Source organism: Dromiciops gliroides, chromosome 3 (genome assembly GCF_019393635.1).
Source record: "Dromiciops gliroides isolate mDroGli1 chromosome 3, mDroGli1.pri, whole genome shotgun sequence".
Lineage (NCBI taxonomy): Eukaryota > Metazoa > Chordata > Mammalia > Microbiotheria > Microbiotheriidae > Dromiciops > Dromiciops gliroides.
Window position 1 is genome coordinate 55,615,496 of NC_057863.1, and position 15,243 is coordinate 55,630,738.

General features: G+C 37.9%; 1 protein-coding gene across 11 annotated transcripts in view; it reads left to right on the top strand.

Moving 5' to 3' along the window:
- Nucleotides 1–15,243, top strand: part of TFDP2 (transcription factor Dp-2) — a 170,096-nt gene that overhangs the window by 85,188 nt on the left and 69,665 nt on the right. For 2 of the 11 annotated variants that reach the window (XM_043995461.1, XM_043995462.1), the window contains one exon: nt 6,956–7,184. The exons of the other annotated variants lie outside the window; for them this stretch is intronic. The gene's annotated coding sequence lies outside the window, so the exon portion shown is untranslated. The remainder of the gene's footprint in view (nt 1–6,955; nt 7,185–15,243) is intronic. 11 annotated transcript variants of the gene reach the window in all.

Consider the following 15,243-nt stretch of genomic DNA (forward strand, 5'->3'; position numbering starts at 1 on the left):
TGTATTTATTTATGTATTCATGCCATCTTTCCCCATAGACTAGAAGCTCCTAGAGAGAAAGGGGCTGTTTCTATGTTTGTATTTCTAACACCTGGTCCATAGTGTACGCTTAATACATGTCTATTGATTGATTGATTGAGCATTTTTTTTTTTTTAGTGAGGCAATTGGGGTTAAGTGACTTGCCCAGGGTCACACAACTAGTAAGTGTTAAGTGTCTGAGGCCGGATTTGAACTCAGGTCCTCCTGACTCCAGGGCCAGTGCTCTATCCACTGTACCACCTAGCTGCCCTGAGCATTTTTATTAAATTTAAAAACATTAAGTATCTGCTGTGTGCAAAGATCCTGTGCTCGTTGTCAGGGATAGATAAAAATGATACAGTTTCTGCCCTCAAGGAGCTTACAAAAATAGTTCTGTCTTATTTTCTTCACATTTAGATACATTATCATTGTTCTCTCTCAAATGAATTTCCCCCCCCATTCCAGTGTATACTCCGTTCAAACTGTCAAAATGATTTTCCGTAAAACTCAGGATTGACTATATCATCTCCTTCTTATTCAGTAAACTCCACTGACTTCCTGTTAGCTCCAGGATCAAATAGAAAATCCTCCCTTGGACTGTTGAAGCCCTTCATAATCTGGCCTCTGCCAGCCTTTTCAGTCACTTTTCTCCACTCTGTATATTCTGTGACCCAGTCATACTGATCATCTTGCTGTTCTTCTCACATGAAGATTTTCAGTGATGTCCAGCATGCCTGAAACTAACTTTTTCCTCATCTCTCTGCCTCCTGGCTTCTCTTCCTTCCTTCAAGTCTCAGCTAAATTCCTACCTTCTATGAGAAGCCTTTTTAAAGTTCTCCTTAATATCAGTGCCTTCTCTTCTGTATCTCCAATTGACTAAATATGTGTATGTATATATAAAATATGTTATGTATACATACATATGTATACATGTACCTATATACACACATCTGTCTGTCTAATATCCTCCTTGTACATAGTTGTTTGCATGCTGTCTCCTTTAAAGTGTGAACTTCTTGGAAACAGGCACTGTTTTTTACCTTTTTTATATCCTCAGCACTTAGCAAAGTCCCTAGCATGTTTATTGTTGTTTTTCAGTCATGTCCAACTCTTTGTGACTCCATTTGGGGTTTTCTTGGCAGAGGTACTGGAGTGGTTGACCATTTCCTTAAGTGACTTGCCCAGGGTTAAACAGCTAGTAAGTGTCTGAAGCCATATTTGAACTAAGGAAGATGAGTTTTCTTGACTCCAGGCCTGGCACTTTGTCCACTGCACCTAGCTCCCCCTTCCTAGCACATAATAGGCCCTTACTAAATGTTAGTTGACTTATACCATCTTAAGCCAGATGATTTTTCAAATGCTGTTCAAATTCAGAAATAATTAAGCCTACTGGGGACTTCCCAAGTTGAGTTGACTTTATCCTTTTTCATCAACATGTACTGAGAGAGTGAATGAAGACTACTGGGTTAGATGCTGACCCCAAGCGTTAGAAGTTCTGGCTTGTTAAACACCCGGACCTGCACATCTTCCTAGGGAACACATTGCTGATTATTTGTTTCCCCATCCAGAATATCCTGGGAAATATAGATCTAGATAGATGCCTTCTCTTATGTAGTTGTATAGAGTTAGCCAGAAGTGTTATTGGTGCCAAGTAGTATCTACTCCATTATCTTCAGGGTAGTTGATTTCTTGGCATTGTAAATTGTAGTTCATAATGAGTTTTCCCATAGAAGTAATGTTAGATAAATGTTGGTTAGGTTTAGTTGGAAAAGCACTACTTATACTGCAAGTGTTATAAAGTAAATTTGTGAGCTAACCTTTTATGATAATACAGATCAACAGTAAATTTTTAGAGAGCAGTACAGTGGAGGGAGCCCTTGACTTGTAGTCCCGGGACTCGGTGTCAGATTCTGGTTCTACCCCATAATAATTGTGTGAGCCTAAAAGGTCATTTAATCTCTTTGGGCCTCGGGTTTCTTATCTGTTAATGGAGTGGATTATATGATTTCTAGGATCCCTTCCAGCTCTGAGTTTATGATCCTATAAACTGATTGGTAAATTGGGGTATGCCTGTAGTAAATATTATTTTTGACACTTCCAAACATTTATGGTAGAAAGTTTACATTCTCTTGGTTATTTTCTTGATGGTAAAATGAACTAATTACATTTATGAAACTAAGATACTTGAATGAATTCTGTTTGAGCACAAAGGGTTGTTTTTGTCAGCATTAAGGCATGATACTGAGATTTTATACCTTTTTCTTACCATTTTCATTCTTAATTGTATTTAGTATGAAATTATAGTGGTTTATGATGATGACTTTGTCATTAGATCCAGAGCAAAAAGGCCATTTTGTACCTTTAATTCCTCTGTGGAATCCTTCATCTCCCTTATCTTGAGTGTTTTAAAGTTTAAATTTATTTTAGAAATTCTTTTTCTCTTTTCATCTACACTATTCATCAGCCTGGGTATTTTTATATGAGAATTTGAGAAATATGATACCTGCGTATAAACTAGTTCCTTCCTATCTGTAACATAATTAAAGGCAGTTTACCTGGCAAGAGGAACTGTGGTATTTTTCATGTGAGTGATTTCTAAAGCTAAGTGCCCTGTGTCTGTTGATAATGGTAAACTCTGATCTCTCTATTTGTACCTACCTCCCTTGATCTACTCTAACCATGCAGACTGTTGGTAGGAGATAAGATTTTCTGTTTTCTGCTTAGCAGCCTTTTTCTGTGCCTGGGCAGTTGCATGTGTTCCATTTGGCAAACACGTCTCTTGCTGTTGTTTATTAATTGCTCACAATATGCTAGTCATGAAACACAATATTCAGGGCTACAGAGCATGGGTTTATTATGGAGGGCTCAGGAAAAAAAAAGAAGAACAAGTACAGTTCTTGCTCTTTTCTAAATAAAGTCTCCAAGGTGGGGTGAAGTTCAGTGTGTAACTGGACTGTTCTATGAATGAACATCTTTTTATGCCCTTAATTTGAATAGGTTTCCTAAATGAGGTGAATTTTTGGACAAAGGCAAGCAGGAGGAGGCAGTGGCTTAGAGGATTTCAAATGTCAGGTTGTTTTAGTCATAAGGAAAAGTCAGTCAGTAATTATGAATATATGAGATGCATTGTATTGAAGTGGGAAAACTTGAATGGACAGATGGAAATGGGAATGAGAAAGATGTGAAATGAAATATTTTTTGTGGGAAAGTAAAGAAATTGTAAAATGACATAAAGTCAGACCTGATCTGATGATGGCATTAGAAGCAAAGATAATAATTAATATTTAGTGCAAAAAGTCAGAGGAGTGGATCATTAAGTGATGTGGTCGACAGATTTTGGCAAGACCACTTTGGACAGATGGAAAGGGATGAGACTCTGGAAATGAGAAGACCCAAATATAATAATCCATGTATGATCATTTAAAAATCTTTTTTGTTTATTTAGCATTTTATTTTTCCCCAGTTATATGTAAAAGCAATTTTCAAAATCATTTAAAAAATTTTGTGTTCCAAATTCTCTCCCTTGCTTCCTCCCCATACCCACCCCCTTTGAGAAGGCAAGCAATTCAAATTATACATGGGTAGTCCATGTAGATCTTGAGGAGCTGGAGAAGACTTTAGAAATCCTTTCTTCCAACCTTCATTTTACATAGGAACAGACTGAGACTACAGAAACAAAGAGAGTTATCCAAGGTTGCAGAGTCCTTTAGTGTGAATTCTTAAGTGTATAGACAAAGAAATTGGTTTATCTTGGTTTATGAGAAGAGTAAGACGTTTTAGGAAACATAATGATTTTCCATAAGTATGAACTTGAGAACCTCATCAACAAACATGGACATATACAAAGAAGTCCAGAAATTGGGGGTTATATATGAAATTGTGAATCTATTACATGTTGCTTAGTTTTTAATGTATATTAAATCTAATGTGATTGTGCCCATCATTGCCTAGTTGTCTGTATCTCCTTCTGAACTTTCTTCTATTCTCTTCCCATTGGTTTAAATGATTCATTGACAGTTTTTTGGAAATGTTTTTTAATCATGTCTGGAAAACTGGGTGCAAAGGACTTTAGATTAAAAATATGCTGGGTATTTGCAACTCTTAGGTCTAGTTATTGTACGGTGTTAATTTTGGCATGTTGTTAAAAATGAAACCTTTGAAGCAGAAACTACAAAGGGCATCCTGAAGAAATAAATATACTAATCAAAACCATAGGAACAGATGATATAGCTCATGGAAGTAATGTAGGGGAAAATAGCCTAAGATCCATTGACCAAGGTAGGACTTTTACCACTCCAAAACCAGTCTTTATTGGAAGGACCCTGAGTGTACTTAGATGCAATAGATTAGCAGGATTTTGCTTCCATACCTGTCTTATCCAGAAGCCTGTCTCACTAGCCTCTTTCCCCTTTTCTTTACACTGTGGAATCCTCACAGACTTGACTACCATTAAAGAAGTCACCAGAGACTTCAACTGTAAGCAGAGGTTATCCTTCACTTAGGTTCCTTCCCATCAATCTTGGGGTTGTTAGGACTTTTAAAAGAGCTAAAAAACAAACCCTTTCATAAACAAGGTATCTAAGATAAATCTTCCTCCCCAAATCTAGGAAATCCCCAGTTTAGCCTTGCACTAGAATGTACTTGTTCTTGTAACATGGATCCGTCTAGATACGAGCCTAAGAATTTATTATGTTGAATGTTTAGAGAAAATCAAGTCAGAGAGAACTGAGTGATTGTGTGTATTTAGGTGATGTTCTCAAAGATGAAAATTGAAGGGTAGGAATAAGTAGCTATGAAAATTGAATGAATTTTTTGATTATTTTTTAGAATGGAAGAGATCTGAATATGTTGAAATATAGAAAAGAAGGGGTCAAAACTTTTGAAAGTAGTTTTTCTTCGCTTTCTGGGGAAGTGAATAGCTGGCTGCCTAGTTCGTATTGAAGAACAGAATTTGGTTTTCTGGACTATAGTTTATCCTGCCAGAATGATGGGTTCCTGACAAGGGCTAGAGGCTAATGAAAACTGGGAAAAGCATGTTCGACAGAAGACTCATTGATCTGGTCAAAAGAACTTTAAAGAAAACTTTGAGAAAAAGGCAGAAAACATGTTCAGAAAAAATATATTAGATAATATCAGCTATGACAGAGAAAGAACAGTAGTAGAGGAGATAGGCAGTTTAATTCACAGGAGAAAATAGCAGGAAAGAGAATTGAGCCTGATGCTTAGAGCTCCATATTAAGGCATATATTGTTGCTCACTTGTTTCAGTTGTGCCCAACTAACTCTTTATGACTGCATTTGGGTTTGGGGTTTTTTTTGGCAAAGATACTGGAGTGTTTTGCTGTGTCCTTCTTCAGCTCATTTTACAGATGAAGAAACTGAAGCAAATGGGGCTAAGTGATTTGCCCAGGGTCACACAGCTGGTAAATGTCTGAGGACAGATTTGAACTCAGGAAGATGAGTCTTCCTGACTCCAGGCCTGGCACTCTATCCACTGTGCCACCTAGCAGCCCTGTATTAATGCATAATGTGGATATATATTAATGAGGAACAATGAAAGAATGTACCTTGGTCAAAAGGAGCATATATAATATAAAGAAAAGATAAATACTCTGAATGTCAAGAAGACCTGTGTGGAAATCTGTTAACCTGAGAGTAGAAACCTAGTTGTGAGTTTTTAGGTGAGAATAGAAAGGCACAGAAGGGACATTTTTGTGGATGTGACCTGTGGATTACTCCCATGACTTCAACACTTAAATGAAGGGTATTGATAATACTTTTCTAATACAGATGCAAAACTTGTACAAAGGAAATATTTAGTGATAGGAGACTTCAGTTATCCCAATAACTGCTAAACATCTCATCCTATTAAAAGCAGATTCTTGACTTTCCTTGCTGACAGTTTTCTTTTACGAAAACAAATGTAGTAATTCATGAGGGAAACTATATTTTGTACTTTTAAAATCCTGGGAAATAGTGGCTGTGTCATCTAATGTATGAAGCCATTAAGAGAATTTGGGGCATAATAAATGATCATGGGATCATATATTTAGAGTTGAGAGGGACTTTAATAGATTATACACGGGGTCATAAGTTTAGAATGGGAAAGGCCCTTAGAGATTCATCCCCTTCATTTTTTTTTGTTTGTTTGTTTGTTTTGTTTTTAGTGAGGCAGTTGGGGTTAAGTGACTTGCCCAGGGTCACACAGCTAGTTAAGTGTTAAGTGTCTGAGGCCACATTTGAACTCAGGTACTCCTGACTCCAGGGCCGGTGCTCTATCCACTGTGCCATCTAGCTGCCCCCATACCCTTCATTTTACAGATAAGGAAATGAAAGCTCATCCATATGAAGTTACATATCAAATGTGACACAAGTAGTAGTATTTGACATAGATGAGATTTGAATACAGTTCACTCAATTCCAAATCCAGCCTAGACTTTAGGAAATTGGATTTCAGAGTGTGCAGAGAAAAGATAGATATGATCCCAGTGGTAGTGACTATAACAGGGGAATATGTTCCAAAAGAGATGAGGCTCTCAAATAAATTCTGAGACTATGACTACAAAAGAACCCAAAGAAAAAGCAAAGGAGAAGGAATCAAATGAAACCAGTGTGGCTGCCTGGAACACTCTCTGATGAACTCAAATGTGGAAGGAACTTTCACAAAATGGCTTTTGTGAAAGGACATATAACATAGGACAATTTAAATGTGGCACAGGCCTGTGAGAAGAGAGTGTGGAGGGCTGACTCCAGAACAAGTCGAGGCTCTCAAGGCTTCCAAGGAAAAGTCAAGGGGCTTTAAGAACTGTGCTTGGAAGGAGCACAACAAGTAAGTTTGGGATAGGCCTGCGGTTTGGGGCAGATGGTGTGATGTTAACAGATGACAGAGAAAGCAGAGCTGCTTAACTCCCATTTTGCTTCTGTCTTCTATATTAAGGATAATGATCTACACACTGGAAAGATAGAACAGACATGATTAAGAAGAAGTTGAAGCTCAAGATAGGTGAGGATGTAGTAAGAGAGCACCTAGCTGCTTTAAATGATTCTCCAATCTCAGGCGAATTACATCCCAGGAAACTGAAAGAACTTGCAGATGTGATTGTGGAACCATTATCAGAAATCTTTGAGGAATCATGGACACTGGAGGAAGTGCCAAAAGACTGGAGGTGGGTGAATGTTGTCTAGATATTCAAAAATTGGGAAAGGATGAATTCTAGAAACTAGACTGCTGTCCTGGCAGAGTTCCAAAATGGATAGTTAAACAGATGGTCTGTAACCACTTATAAAAGAAAATAATAATCATTGGGGCCAGAGTGTCATAGGACTTAAAGTGAGAGGGAATCTTAGAGGAAACACATTCCAGACTTCTCATTTGATAAATGAAGAGACCGAGGCCCAGAAAGGTGAAGTGATTTGCCCAAGATCACAAATAAGTAACTCAGGCCAACTAACCTCATTTTATTTTTGTTAGAATTAATTTTCTACCAAATTGAGACTACTTTAGAAATGGTATATCTTGAGTTCAGCACTTTATTTGACCAAATTTCTCAAGATATCCTTATCCACAAGTTTAAGAAATATGAGCTGGAGGGGCAGCTAAGTGGCACAGTGGGAGCCATGGAATCAGGAGGACCTTAGTTCAAAGTGGCCTCAGACACTAGCTGTGTGACCCTGGACAAGTCACTTAACCCTGATTGTTGGCTTAAATGATTGAAGAACTATTCAAAGAGTGTGTGTTAATGGGTCTGAGTCATATTTGAGAGATATCTCTAAGTGGCATGCTGCCAAATTGTATGTGACCTCCTGTCCAGCATGGATTCATAGATTTTTAGAGCTCACAGGGACTTTAGGTATCATCTCGTACCACCACATGATGTTATAGATAAGGAACAGAGTCCCAGAAAGGCTGACTGTCTTTGTTTATGATTAGATAGCAAATTTCAGAATAGTTGGGATGGTGACTCAAGTCTCTTCACTCTTAGCCTCTTGCTCTTTCCACTCCATATAATGCCATGTTGTTTCTATAACATTTTTTTTTAAATCAGTGACTTGGCTAAAGAAACAGGAAGCAGAAACACAAATTTGCCAGGCACAAAATTGAGAGGAATCACTAATTTGTTACAAAATGCAGGCAGGATTCAAAGGGATTCCAACACATTTTTTTTTTAAATCCCATTTTTTTAAAAAAACCTAGCAATTTTAGTTGACTTCAAGCTATGAGTTATTAATGTGACATGGATACAAAAAATAGTTTATAGTCTTTTTATTGGTACAGAGAACTCCCTGTAAGAAAACTTCCTCTACCAATTCAGATCATCAAATAATGTACAATTGATAGTCTGGGAGACTTTCTGAAGGCCTAAATGGTTAGACAACCATTATGTGTTGTAGATAGGACTTGAACCCAGTTTTTCCTGACTTGAGATGGGCTTTCTTAACCCTCCCCCTGCCCCGACTGTATTAATAGAATTCTATCATGTGCTGATGTGACTGCATATGCTATTGTGTTTAATCATGGGAACCACATTATGAAAGTAAGATTGACAAGCTGTCTCAACGGACCACAGCATGATGGGTGGAGTGCTCTCTGTATGTACGTGGGAACTGTATTTTTCTATAATCTAGACTAACACGGTTAGGATGATGAAGGGTCTAGAAACCACTGGGATTTGGTCCCAGGTCCCTAACTCTTTTTTTTTTTTTTTTTTTAGTGAGGCAATTGGGGTTAAGTGACTTGCCCAGGGTCACACAGCTAGTAAAGTGTTAAGTGTCTGAGGCCGGATTTGAACTCAGGCACTCCTGACTCCAGGGCCTGTGCTCTATCCACTGCACCACCTAGCTGCCCCTAGGTCCCTAACTCTTAATTAAGCACTTTTTCCATTGACCGTCCTGCCCCAGCCTCATTGAGGAAAGGAATGGAAAAGATTAGGAGCCTAGGTAGCCCTTTTTTTCTTAACATCTTGCTAAGATTGAAATCACAAGATTATAACCAGGTAGTTTTTAGGAGATAGAACTCTTAGCCTGGAGTCAAGAAGACTTGAGTTCAAATCTTCCCTTAGACGTTTATTATATTACCCAGAACAAATAGCTTAAACCTTTGTTTGCCTCAGTTTCCTCATTTGTAAAACAGTGTTAATAATAGGAGTCCTGTCTCCCAGAGTTATCATGAGGATCAAATGAGATAATATTTGTAAAGCACTTTGCAAATCTTAAAAGTGCTATATAAATGCTGGCTGTAATTATTAGTTGAGCTAATTCATTAAAACTCAGCAAGTCATTTCATTGAAACAATGAATCAAATAGATTATCAGTCGCTCTGTAGACCAAAATTTCCCAAAATGTTTTCCTTAGTATCCTTATCTTTCACTCTATGTGAATAGGTCTGTGAGAAAATGTGTGTTGCAATATTTTCCCCTCTAATATATTAAATATGGTATTATGTAGTTATACTTTCCTATTTCTGCAAAACCCTTATCAATGAGGCAACTTCTTCAGTGCCTACAGATTACAACCTGTCCTTGCCTTTTCGTGCTGTGTAATTTTTGTCCATGTTTTCCCAAAGGCCTTCCACAGAATAAATTATTTATGTATTAAGACTATTTTTTATATGTAGTCATTTTTCATTTTGAAAGTAATCATAGTTTCTTCTATTTTGGTCCAAAATTTCCTTGATTCCTTTATCTTAGCAGTATGCTATCCCCACCTCATATTCCCACAAGTCAATCACTTTGCAGCTCTTCAAAATATTTCAGGGCCCAAAATGTGCCATAAATCAGATTAATTTCCATTCTTCTGTAAGCAAACCACAATCATTTGAATTAATCGCTTCTCAGTTAATCTAATTGGTAGTGTTCAGACATAATTTGAATTCTTCATGCAATAAACTGTAAAATTCAAGTTGTCCATATGATAGAACACAAAAAGTTATTTTGTATCAAGTGTTCCTAAAATTGGAATACAACTAATGTTGGAGATTTGGGCAAAAGTTTGGGATGAGTGACTAGAACAGCTGCCAGCTCTTCAGTGTTGTAGCCATTTTTCTTCAAGTGTAGAGGCTACTTTAGAGAAAGTTTGGGGAATGACCTAAGAGCAAACACTCAAAGATACCAGAAGAATGCCAGAGTGTGGTTTCTGGGTATTGCCAAGGTCATGCTATTGAAGGGAGGGGGCTGTTAGCCAGGGCCAGGTTCTTAGGGAAGAGGGCCTTGTTGAGGCTTCAATTCTAGTAATCTGACCAAAATTTCAAGTGATTGAATTTTTAGACTGTTTAGAGTCGTTCTTTGACTATAAATAGGAAGGGCAGTAGCCAAGACAGTAGAATCCAGGTTACATTGCCGATGTTGAATGTTTCCCTCTGCCACTTTGTTTCTGGATGTGTTTACACTTATTGAAATCACAGTGGTACCTTTTCAGCTGTTTTTATAGCCTCTTTAGTTATTACTTCTACTAAAAACCAAATGCTTGAGGGGCTTGATATTTATCTGAGGTTAAGGAGATATAGTTGGCAGTCTTTTAAAGATATTGATTATGGTGTGAATTTTTTTCCTCTTTCAATTTTGTATAGAATCTTACACTCCAAGGTTACTACTAGTGCTTTGTAGGGACTAAAGTATAAGTCATTTTGTGCCTGTTAGTCTTTTTTTTTTTTTTTTTTTTTGGTGGGGGCAGTTGGGGTTAAGTGACTTGCCCAGGGTCACACAGCTAGTAAGTGTTAAGTGTCTGAGGCTGGATTTGAATTCAGGTACTCCTGACTCCAGGGCCGGTGCTCTATCCACTGCGTCACCTAGCTGCCCCTTCTGTCAGTCATCTTGTTATTTACCCTTGAATTTTTTACTCTTGTTACTTATGTAGCAAGAAGGGACTTTATATCATAAATTGAGTAACAGGAATAAATATTTTAAAAAATAGCACCCCCAAAATGTGACCAAAACTAAGGTTGTTGCTTCCTGATATGGCTAACATTTTGGTGCTCTCATACCCTTTTCAGCAGAACTTATAACATATATACTATTAAATTATTTGACTTTCCCTTTGCCCTGTTATAGAATGGTCTATAGTTATGTTGCGAGTAAAACTATATGTGGTCACCCTATTTCTGTCTCAAGTGTAGGGAAAATTAGCTGGGGTTTCTTATATAGTTGTTACTTATAAATTAGAAGCTTTAGCACCAGTTTTGGGGCATTAAGCATTTATTAAAGTATATTAAATATTAGTAAAGAGAATGCACATGTCTCTGAAAGTTCAGAAGGCCTATCTAGCCTAGAGGAGAGAATAGAGCTCAGCCTGGCCTGCTTCTTCCTCCAAGTCCTCTGCCGCCAAGAGTGCCTCTGAGAGAGTAACTGAGTGTGAAAGCTTCCTCTGGGCCTGGAGGAGAGGCGGGCCTTACACCCTGCTTCAAGCTAATTGGCCAGCATCACCCAAATCCTTTGGTTCACTGGACTTGAGGGCGGTCCATGAGCAGAACGGGCCAAGGTCAGAGTGCAGAGAACACACCCTCTGAGGGCCAGGCTTTCAGTTAGATGTGGTTCCAATCAAGTTAACTCCAAGTGAGTCAATGAGCAAAGTCAATCCAATCAATCTTAATATAATCCTCTTGAGTTGGGCCTCTGGGTGTCTCAAAACCCATTATTTTCTCACAGTTAGATGTATTCATAGATTCTTGAACTACCATACCCAAAGTATCCTTTGCTGGATCATCTCTTGTACTAAGTGTGTATGTCCCCTCTAATCCTGGGCCTCTTCTTTCTCTATACTTTCACTGTTGGCTATTTGGTTATTTCCTCAGTTTTCATGGGCTCAACATCTACATGGGTTTATGCAAATGATTCCCAAATCTGTATAGATAGATAAATATAGGTATATTTCTCTCTATATAAATATCTAGCTGTATGTTCAATATCCTTGAAATACTTTTTCAATGTATCAATCTCAACTTGTCCACAAACAAAATCATCTTCCCCAAATCCATTTTTTGACCAAACTTCCAATTTTTTTTTTTAAGGGCATTATTTCTTTCTATTTACTCAGGTTCACAACTTCAAAGTTATATTGATTTTTCTCACTGCTTCACTTCTTCATTTGGGTTACCAAGTCTTTTCAGCTCCATCTCTGAAATATCAATCACATGTCACAGAGCCACTGTCCAAAATCATGTCCATATCTTTATATTAGACTCTTTGGGGGGGGGGGGGGTGAGGCAGTTGGGTTAAGTGATTTGCCCAGGGTCACACAGCTAGTAGGTGTTAAGTGTCTGAGCTGGATTTGAACTCAGGTCCTCCTGAATCCAGGGCCAGTGCTTTATCCATTGCGCCACCTAGCTGCCCAAATGCTACCTATTTGATTGACTTTTTGTTTGTTTGCAGGGCAGTGAGTGTTAAGTGACTTGCCCAGGGTCACACAGCTAGTGAGTGTCAAGTGTCTGAGTCCAGATTTCAAACTCAGATCCTCCTGACTCCAGGGCCAGTGCTTTATCCACTGCGCCACCTTGCTGCTATTAGACTCTTAATTGGCCTCTTGGCTTCTAGTTCTTCCCTTCCTTATCCATCTTCCAAATTTCCAACAGCTAAAAGAATATTCCTAAAACATTAGTCTTACCATGTCACTTTCCTGCTTAAAACTCTCTCCAGTGGCTCTCCCTCCAGGAAACCCTTGTGCTAGCATTTAAAACCTACTACAATCTGGATCTCACCCACCTTTCTAGATATTTTATGTTATTCGCATTCACCCATTCTACATTCTAGCCAAACTGGCCTACCAGTTTTATTTGTTTTTATATAGAGGCTTAATTTTATCTATTTGACTCCATGATTTTCCTGATCTCTCCCCCCCCCTTCCCCCAATTTATTCTCATAGGTATATTTCATGCCCATTCCCATCACACCCACCCTTTGGATCTTTTGAGGTCCTGGCAATTTAGGGCAAAGCCCAGAGTAGTATTCTGAGGCTAAATCACTTTGGGAAATTCTGGACTCATTTCCATCAGTCTGATTCTTGGCTACAAGTTTTGTTTTTTTCAAGTGGGTAGGTAATTGTGTTTATCATACCTACATTTAATCCTGAAGGCTTCACTTCTCTGAATTGGTTGTAGTCCTAGTTCTCTACGCCCTTGTCACCCCAGCCTAACCCTGTCATCCCCAACCTTTTTGTTGTTTGTCCTTTGTTCTCAAAGAGGACTATGACAGATGTCATGACTTGGAATGAATTGGATTTAAGTGAAGGAGGGCTATGCAAGGTCACCAACCTCCCTCTCTCCTCTGGAGCCATCTGGGTCCAGTGGCAAGATATACATCAGGACAACTGGAGATCTCTTGCTACAGAGAAATTCTTTGAACTCTGTATTCTATTTCACATCTTCATGCCTTTGCAGACCGTCTCCCATGTCGAAAACGTGTCTCCTATGTACCTTTAAGGCCTAGCTCAAATACTGTTACCAAGTGTTTCCTGATTCCCCCAGTTGTTAGTTCTCATTTCTACCTCATTATTCACTTATTTTTTTATATGTTGTCCCCCTTAGACTTCCCCTTAGAAGAATATAAGTTCCTTGAGGGCAGGGTTTGTTTCTCTTTTTTTGTATTTGTATGCTTAGCACTCAGCACAATGTTTTATATATAGCAGCTACTTAATAAAAGTTTGTTCAGTTAAAGTGGAATCGGTCTGAAGGGATATTTTTCTGGCATGCCTTCAAGCTCTTGTCTCAGCCCTTTTAAGAAGATATGCTTTGGGGCAGCTGGATGGCACAGTGGATAGAGCACCGGCCCTGGAGTCAGGAGTACCTGAGTTCAAATCCGGCCTTAGACACTTAACACTTACTAGCTGTGTGACCCTGGGCAAGTCACTTGACCCCAATTGCCTCACTAAAAAAAAAAAAAAAAAAGAAGATATGCTTTACAAATTTGCTAGAAAAATTAGCTAGTATATTGGCTTACAGAACCAAGATAGAAAAAGTTCTTGATAAACTGGAACAACAGGCTGAGTATAACAATGAAACTTATTTTTTTAAATATAAATTTAATTTAATTGCTAATTCAGAAGAAAATCTGAATGAGGACTTGATGGCAGAAGTAGAATTAGATGATAGAGATACCGAATGTAAGACTATTTCTTGAAAAAAAAATCATTAGATTAGAAGTAATAGACCCTGAACTGTCTTGTTTATTCCTTTGCTAATTCTTATCTCTGAAATATCTCCTCAATTCATTTCACCAAAAGTTCATTAAGTGCCTACCGTGCACAGACATGGTGGTAGGTGCTGGAGATGTAAAAACAAAATCAATCCCTGCCCTCAAAGAGCTCACATTCTCACCAACTCTTAACAGGAATCCCCTTGCTTCATGCTCCCAGTCCAGATTAAATACTCCATTCTGTGTACCTAGAATAGAACAAACAAAAAGGCTAAGGATGCAGGACCATTTGGGAGAGAACTATATTGTTATGGGGATAAGGATGGGAGACCCCACTGCTCTTACCTTCATGGTGTGGTTCTCTCACCAGACATCATTAATGAAAGATTACCTCACTTCTTCAGACATGAACATGGCCAAGACATGTAATAGAACAACCAAAACCAGTTATAGAATATCCACACATGCTTCAGTCTTCATGACTTTCCCAGAATCCACTCCCTAGAATTCTCCATGTGGATGATGCCATCTTAAATTGAGGGGGTCTGCACATGTGCCATATTCCTATTTTAATTTTTTTTCCATAAATAAGGGGTGACTTTCTGGAATGGGAATGGGAAGGATTACATTTGGAAATATCCTATGTAAAAGCAAAATTTGGACAATAAAAATTAAAATATGTATTTTATATACCATAAAAACATACATTGTGTATGTATATATATATATATATAAATAAATACACACATACATGTAGCTATTGTTTGCCTCAGCTAGATTGTTAGTTTCAGTAGAGTAGGTAATGTTTCACTTTTTTCTTTCTATCTCTCGAGTACTTAAAACATGTTAGGCATTTAGTAAATGATTGATTGATTGAAGGTAATGTATTTAAGACATGTTATGAAGATAGAATGTATTTCTTCCTTAATTACCTCATTCATTCCCTTTCTTCCTTTAAGAAGCAACTCAGGTGCCATTTTTAGCATAAAGCCTGATCTCCCTCACCTTGTGTAGTGCCTTTCCTTCCATAATACTTTATAGTTTACTATTTCTTGTTTATATTAATTTATATGAATATTTTATTGATATTAATTAATGTACATAT